Source organism: Octopus bimaculoides, chromosome 6 (genome assembly GCF_001194135.2).
Source record: "Octopus bimaculoides isolate UCB-OBI-ISO-001 chromosome 6, ASM119413v2, whole genome shotgun sequence".
Lineage (NCBI taxonomy): Eukaryota > Metazoa > Mollusca > Cephalopoda > Octopoda > Octopodidae > Octopus > Octopus bimaculoides.
The window spans coordinates 1671854-1680887 of NC_068986.1; the positions used below are offsets into that span (position 1 = coordinate 1671854).

The following is a 9034-nucleotide window of genomic DNA, read 5'->3' on the forward strand; positions in this document are numbered from 1 at the left end:
GAGAGAGAGAGAGAGAGAGAGAGAGAGAGAGAGAGAGAGAGAGAGTGTGTGTGTGCGTGAGAGAGAGAGCGTGTGTGTGAGAGAGAGAGTGTGTGTGTGAGAGAGAGTGTGTGTGTGAGAGAGTGTGTGTGTGTGTGTGAGAGAGAGTGAGTGTGTGCATGTGTGTGTGTGTGTTGCATGTAAATATGTATGTATATTAAATATATTTATGTGCGTACATTTGTGTATATAATGTGTATGTGTGTATGTATGTAATAATATTTCTATATAGATATTGTGTTTATATGTGTCTATGTACGATGTGTACCTGTATGTGTGTGTGTGTGTAAATATATTTGAGTATAAAATACGTGGATGCATATATTTGCCTATATATAATGTTTGTGTGAGTATATTTGTCTATGAAGTATTGTGTATGTATAATTGTATATATAATGGGTGGGTGTGTGCATGTGCATACATGTGTGAGTGTGTATGTGCATATTTGTGAATATATCTGTATAAGAAATATATATGCGCATATATTTGTGTGTATGTATGTGTGTTTGTGTGTTATGTGTTTATTTGTATTTGTTTTAAGTTTTGAAAAAGTCTACAAAACCCCCCACTAGAATTATATTAGTGGATTATCTGACAATGGATTACTGACAATGACTCAGACTCTACTGTAATAATACAAAGTAAATTGGATGAGAAGGATGTATGCAAATATATGTCGGTATGTGTGTGTGTGTATATATATATATATATATATATATATATATATAAGTATTTATGTGTGTCTGGGAGTCTAAATACATATGGACAAGAGCATATGTTCATACATGCAATCTTTTAAAAAAATAGATTTATAAACACACGCACGCACAAACACACATAAATATGCATAAATATATATATGTCTATAGATATATACACTTATACATACATAGGTAGTTATATATAAATGTTCATATGTACATGCATATGTATGCATATCTATCTATCTATCAATCTATCTATATATATATATATATACATACATACATACATAAATATATATACATACATACATATACATACATACATACATATACATACATACATACATACATATACATACATACATATACATACATACATATACATATACATACATATACATATACATACATATACATATATATATATATATATATATATATATATATATATATATATATATATATATATATATATACATACATATGTATGTATCTGGCACCATGGGTGCCAGAGGATTAGCAAATAATTGAATTTTCCAGATATCTGATTATCACATTTTAAATTACCATAGCACCTTACAATACTCATTAAAACTTCCAGTATGCATCAGTATCATCATTCATATTTTGAATTTAGTAGAAATGAGAGAAATAGGTAGATATAAAAATCATAATTTGAGTGAAGAACAAGTTTCATTAACTTGATAAGATATAAGTATTGTAAATATAAAGTAAAATAATATACAATACTGTTCTTTGAAAAGTGTAACTACCCTAGCTGCAGAGTTTGTGTTATCATCATTGGGAGCTCAACATGATTTTAATCAGGGAAAACGTTTACCATAAAAAGTAATTTCACTTGCTCATCAAGAAATTTATGTTATCAAATGTGTATAATGAAGACTATGTAGCACAAACAGGATTAACTCTGAGGCATGGAATGACATTCCACCATCAACAGATACAAATGTTAGTACCAGAAAAATATCCATTAACAAACATCTGGATCTTCACCCAACAAATGACCCAAATACCAAATTTTCCCTTTGTTTCTCTGTACTAGGAACATCTCAGTTCAATTCCAAATAGATAAAGAAAATATGTTTATTAAGAACTATAGACCTACATTAAATATTTTATAACATTATAAAAAAAAAAAACACAGTATATTTTTACTCTACTACACAACTAGAAACAACAAAAATAATAAAATAAAATTGTTGAGGTAATGGGCTTCCTCCAGAATACGAAGCCCTAACTTCAAACAACTATGTAATTACATTTTTTTGACACTCTTTACTGACATCACCCAAAGAATGACCAACAAGATTATGCTTTTGGTTAAAATTAGATTCTGAGTAAAAAGAAAAGAACAACTGGAACATCAGAGAAACAAGTGATGTCTTAAGAGAGTCAGCCAATGGGAACTTTAGACTACTGTCAGCCAAAAGCAAGTGACCAGAACATTTGATAAACAACTAACATCCACAGACAGTTAACCAACCAGAACAATAACAAGTGACTAGAATGGATGATAAACAAATGGTATCCCCATGCAGTCAGCCAAATAGAAAGCTGAGTCACAAGCAGACAAAAACAAATTATGTCATCAGTAGGTATCCAGTCAAAACTTGAATATATATATCTTAAAACCTACAAATATACAACAATATTAGTTGAAAAGATAGTCCAAGTTCCTTAATTGAATGAGTAAAGCAAACGATGAGCAATTCTTCCTCACACTATATGACAGAGCTAACAAAAAATTAAAAAACTTTTTCATATACCTCAAAATCTTCATCATATCTAATTGCTAACATAATTTATTGCTATGAAACTTATTGAGTTCTCAAATTTCTATCATGTATTATTGCTATGTAAAAACATCTCAAACATTTCAACTTTCACCATTTCTTATTGCTGTGAAACTTACTGAACATTTGAATTTTCATCAAGTAATTTTGCTGTGAAATTTATTGAACATTTGATTTTTCAGCTTCTTTTATTGCTATGAAACATTTTCTGATGCACTCTCTTTCCTTTCAATTTTCATCTATTTTTTCTTTTTTTTTTTCATTTACAATTGAAAAACAAAAAGATTGTTGAATCTTGCACAGGATTTTAATAAATTAATAAACTGTAGAAAAAAAAAAAAGGGAAAGCTAAAATTCATTTTAAGACTCATGTGCATTTTCATCTCTGGTTCCAAACCCATTTCTTTATGTTCTCATTCATATGGAACTAAACCTCTTCATCCATGGAAATGCTGCTGATATATATATAATATATATATATATATATATATATATATATATCATCAGATAGAAAGGAGAATAACTCCCTGTACAGAACAACAAATTAGCACTCTAATTAATAGAGCAACATGAAATATAGAGATTAATAGAAAGAGAACAAATTTCAGGAGTCAGAGTCCATTTCATCAATATATTTCCCAACATCAGAACACTTCATAAAAATATACGTAAATAAAAATATGTAGATACAATATAAAATATAAAACATAAATATGCTCACATGACATTGTATGAAATTGTATTTTGGTGTTTGGAATCAATGAGAAAGTTATGTACAGTCAAAACTGCATTAATTGAAATTATCAAATGGACGAAAAGGTAGTTCAAAAGGATATTAAGAGGAATCCATAGGTAAATCCAGTGGTATATATATATATATATATATATATATGAGGGGGGTGCTGTTCCTAGCTTAAAGAGTATTGCAAAGGCCTGGTTGGGGGCCCAACCTTCCAAGTTCTTTTACAAGGTTTAGAGAAACTGAAGGACCACTGCAATAAGTGTGTGAATCTGAGAGGGGAATATGTTGAATAAAATCATAATTACCTGATCCTCCTGTATTTTCTTTTACCCAAAGCCAGGAATTTTTTAGCACTCACTCATGTGTATATATGGGTTTGTGCCTGATGACTGTGCTGAGATGTCAGACATGTTATGATACAATGCTTGGCATATTCTCAGCACAAGAACCTATTAGTAGCACATAAAAACAACATGTATTGTGTCTATTAAATAATATTTATCTCTCACCAGAAGGAGCACTTCTTTTGTTGACCTTAACATCACGGAACAGTACACTGTATATATATATATATATATATATATATATATATATATATATATATATATATATATATATATATATATATACACACACACTCACACATGTAATGATGTGATGTTATGCAGAACCAAGCATTCACAGAACCAGAAAATTTTCAAAAATTACTGGTCTTAAATCATTTCTATGAGCTGCCAAAGGCAAAGAAACTGAAATTTTCTCCTGAAATACCATTTATATTAAAATTGTTCACTGTACTTATTATATGTATTTTGTTATTTAAAAAGAAATTTCTCAATTATTCTTTCTATAAAAAAAAGTGGGAATGGAGAGAAGATGAAGTCATTTTAAGGGTTTCACTATTTTTTGGCAGAGTATTTATTTACTTATTTATTTATACATTTGTTTATTATGTTTGGTCAGGGTGGGGGGCAAGCTATTTACTTACCCATTTTCATAAATACTACATTATTTTATGTTTTTTCCTTTAATTTCTCTTTTTTGTAATCTAATTCAAGCAACTGTATTTGTTTCAAAAATAGTAAGAAGTGAATGGAATTACTAAACTTCAGAAAAAAAAAATGTTAATGGAAATGGTGTTTATTATTGAGAATATTAATAATAATAAACAAAATTCTTCAATTTGAAACACTCTCACAAAATGCTTTTATCTTTAGATTATCAATACTAAATCACAAACATAATAAGCCACATACAAACTCTCACAACCTCACATGCTCATACACACACAAACACACACTCATGTGTATATATTATTTCATTTCATGCCCATTTTCCATACTAGCATGGATGGGTGAGAAGCTTGCTTCCTGACCACATGGTTCCAGGTTCAGTCCCACTGCATATATATTTATACTTTCACTTTTTGCTTTAGGTGCCTATTAAGTGATGAAGAAGCATAGACATTCACCCATCCTCCTCACCATTGACTCAGCAGAACATCCTAGATATGAGAATTGGGGAGAAACAGGTTTGCACTCAGCATCCAGTTGAGCAAACTGCGGCAACAGGAAATGAAGTGCCTTGCTCAAGGACACAATGCACTGCCAGGACTAAGGATTGAATCCAGGACCTTAATTATGAACATGAGCTGAACACTCTAACCATTAGGCCATATACCTCCCCATGTTTATTATGTATTAGTATTTCAATCTTTACTGCATGGGAACCAGATATACTCAGTTCCATGCTTGTGCACATGAGACACAGGGATGGAATTATCTCATTTTTGATAATGGTGTACTTTCTGGAATTCCTGATATTTCATATGACGCAGTACATATATTTCATTCTTACTGGCCAAGAGAAAGAACTTACAAGAATTGATTTGTATTTGATTAACATATTACATCACCTGCAGAAATTTAATCAGTGCAGTGACAGCTAAATGCAACAATGCTGTGCCATTTCTGAAGCAGTGCCAGCTGTACATCTGAGGCACTGCTGCTGCAGGAACTCGGTTGCCAAATAGTTCCACACAATGCACATATTAGAATATAAGAGTTTTGCAGCCAGCTTTCCTCTTGGTAATCCAATGACTATCAGAAACCCTGATTTCTAAAATCCATATTAGAAAAGGAATGGGTGTGACAACATTTAACTAAGTATCTATAGCGTTCGCTATTCATTCAGTCGCTCTGAATGAAATATGATACTTCTGAGAGTGGTTCTTTAATGTTTAAGATATGTATAGTCTATAATTTGATTTTGTGACCATTGTTATATAATTCTAATAAAAGTGAAAATATTAAAGATGAATTTAGCAACTTTGATTCGTGTCTGTTTATCTGGCTGTCAGTCTAATCTATTCATTGTCATCTTTATTGTTTTCCTGCTATTCCAAGTGAAGGCATTGGAGGGTTTTTGTTTCACTTCTGTTCACATTTCTCTCTCTCTCTCTCTCTCATTTATCCCAGGCTTCTCTCTGTCTCTTCTGTTCTTTTTATTCATTTAGCTTCATTATTTGTATCTATCTATCTATATCGTAATTTTTTCCCTATTAATCTTACATTTTCTTTATTATTCTTATTTCCATTTCTATGAATCCATACATCTCATGGCATCTATCTTCCTTTCCATCCATTTCAATGTTATATCTATTTCCAGACATTTATCCTGGCCTCTTCCACCATCCACCATCTTCAGACCATCAATAACCAAACTTTCAATTTCATTGTTGCTAGGCCAAATACATGATTACATTTTGAATCCAAAAACTCAATTTCTCACAAAATGTGTCAAAATGTCTGCCATGTAAAAAACAAAAATCAAAACCAGAAAAAAAGGAAAAGAAAAAAGAATGAAAGAGTGACCAGTTAGTTCAAAACGGAATATTTCAAGGTCTGTGGCATAGAAGAAACCTTATTATTAGCACTGTCATGCTGCTAAAGACTAGATCTTTATATTCACTTATACATAATTATTTATTCCCCTTCTGACTTTCCTGTAAATGTAAGGAGTCCTTCTAAGTTTTAAACAGTTTTAGTCTTGTTTTTTTAGTTTTTGTTTCAATATTTTTTTTTCTGTCAGTGTGTTATGAAGACACTGTAAGCGAGAGATGTCAAAATCTCAATCAAATATTAAAAACAAACCCCAAAAAAACACTAGAAAACATACATAACAATTTCACAGGAATAAATACATAATTGTATTAGGACAATGTTTACTGGATACACAAATTCACTTACTGGACTCAATTCCTTATTCATTGACAACCTGTGCTGTTTCTTTCCTTACACACCAAACAAGGGATAAAAAAAGATTCCATTTCATTTCTCCAGCATAACCACACTTCCTACACTTCCCATTCATTCTCAATGACCGTTAGGTGCAGTTTAAAATCACATCTATCACATTTGGTTCAATGAAGGCACACAACTCAAGGAGGTGATTGACTCTGAACACCTTGGGTCCTATATTGTACATAATAAGAAAGATTTCCTTACACACTAGGGACGAGCCTGGAGTACCTGTAATAAGTTGTAAGGATGTAAACACACCAGCAAATTACTCTGTAATCAGCAGCCTGGCAAGTTAATCTCTCAAACATTGTTCTGTTATACTCAAGTTAATTTAATACATGGGGAAATTTTAATTTCAATCTCATAATTTAAATATCATTCTTAAGTAATGCAAAGAATACAGAAAACAGATTTTTTTTTTTTACATTTATGAATTTGTTTTGCAAGATTCTTGATGTGGAATCTTGTGTTCAAACAGATAGTTATATTTTGGAATGGTAATTTGTTTTCTTGCCCAATAAACACACACACTATAAGCACATGCACTACCTATTCATTCTTCACTCGTTTATTATTGTTCTTATTTTATCCTATGGCCATTGTCTGGAAATCTTTCGTCACCCATCTCTGTATCCTCTTCAGTGACTCTTCTATTCCATATGTGTCCTCCTGTTCTGTTTAGTCCATTCTGTCAGATTATTTTTTCTTGGTCTGATTCCATTCCTGCTTGGAGTTATTGCACTCCACGACAAGTTAGAAGACCAATTCTTGCTCTAATAATTTATTTTCAGTTTGGTTTCTTAGACTGAATGCCTTTTTTTGCACCATCTACTTTAAACATTGTTCCAGGTGCATTTTATCATGGCAACAGTAGAACAGAGGTAGCAGAATTAGGGAGCCCTCTTTACTCTATATCAAAGAGTCCTTTTACTCTACATTAGGGAGTTTCTTCTACAGTTGAATCCATACTCTATTCTTTCAAGGCAAACACAACCATGGTTGTAAACAGGAGAGAGAGAGAGACAGACAGACAGACAGACAGAAAAAGCAATGACCAAAAGCATGTATGAATATGAGTGTTGTGGTGGTGGTGGTGGGGAAACATGACAGGAGTGGGAGGATGATAGGAGAGGAAGTTATGGAAAGGAGACTAAAGGCAGCATCTCTTTAAATTCTCCAAGATTTCCTTTACACATGAAATAGTTTCTTCTTTTCATGAGTATTTTTTCTTGATTTAGTGAACAAAACTAATTTTTCAAGTTGTCTTTAAAATATTTTTCATGACTAATTTGGAATTCAAATTCTCTTGTGTAAAGAATTTTTTACAACTCTATCTGATTATAGTTGGAACAGACATTTCACATCATTTCATCATTTCCTGCATAATTCTAAATCATTTTGAAATCACAATCATTTCTATGTATATAGGAATGCATCATCATCATCATCATCATCATCATTTAACAAGTATGTCAGCATGTATGTATGTACATAAGTATGTATGTGTATGTGTATGTATGCACACATACACACACACATATATATATATATGTAATGAGACTCAAAAGCTAGGAAGAGAGAGAGAGAGAGAGAGAGAGAGAGAGAGAGAGAGAGAGAGAGAGAGAGAGAGAGAGAAAGATTACTTAACAGTTTAAAGCAGGTGATGCTTATCTCCATCCATACTGAACTGAGTTAACCATTATCTGAAAACAGAAATTTCAGAAAACCTAACTTTAGACAGACATTTCTGCAGACTGATGCTATATCTGGCATGGGTTGGTGTAAATAAAGAATCGGTGTGCAGCACCAAGATCCTGCTTCCAACAGACAAAGTTTCTGTTGATATGTAACAACCTTCTTAACCAAAAACTTGTTACTTTTATGCTTAGTCAGAAGAAAAGTCTGTGAACGACTTGTGATGCTAAGATCTCTGTATCTTATACTTACTTCAAACAACTCTGGTGACACAACTCAAGATTATTTAGTGTTTCATATTTAACAGTCTCCAAATTATAAGTCTTTTTGTTACAGGGAAGCAGTAGACCACTTATGCTTGATAATATCTTCCCTTTTTATCTCTTTTTTAAACATTCTAGCATGAAGTTATCATTTATATTGCTTATCTTTTACTTGTTTAAGTCACTGGACAAGGGGACACACATACACTCTCTCTTACTCTTTACTCTTTCACGTGTTTCAGTCATTTGACTGCGGCCATGCTGGAGCACCGCCTTTTGTCGAGCAAATCGACCCCAGGACTTATTCTTTGTAAGCCTAGTACTTATTCTATCGGGGTCTTTTGCCGAATCGCTAAGTTACGGGTACGTAAACACATGACCATCGGTTGTCAAGCAATGTTGGGGGGACAAACACAGACACACACACACACATTATATATATATATATATATATATATATATATATATATATATA

General features: G+C 32.0%; 1 protein-coding gene across 6 annotated transcripts in view; it reads right to left on the minus strand.

Annotated features, from left to right (window-relative positions):
* Positions 1–9034, minus strand: part of LOC106881073 (organic cation transporter protein) — a 311309-nt gene that overhangs the window by 198140 nt on the left and 104135 nt on the right. The window contains exon 1 of one of the 6 annotated variants that reach the window (XM_052968539.1): positions 8250–8273. The exons of the other annotated variants lie outside the window; for them this stretch is intronic. The gene's annotated coding sequence lies outside the window, so the exon portion shown is untranslated. Of the gene's footprint in view, positions 1–8249; positions 8274–9034 lie in introns of those variants that run through there. 6 annotated transcript variants of the gene reach the window in all.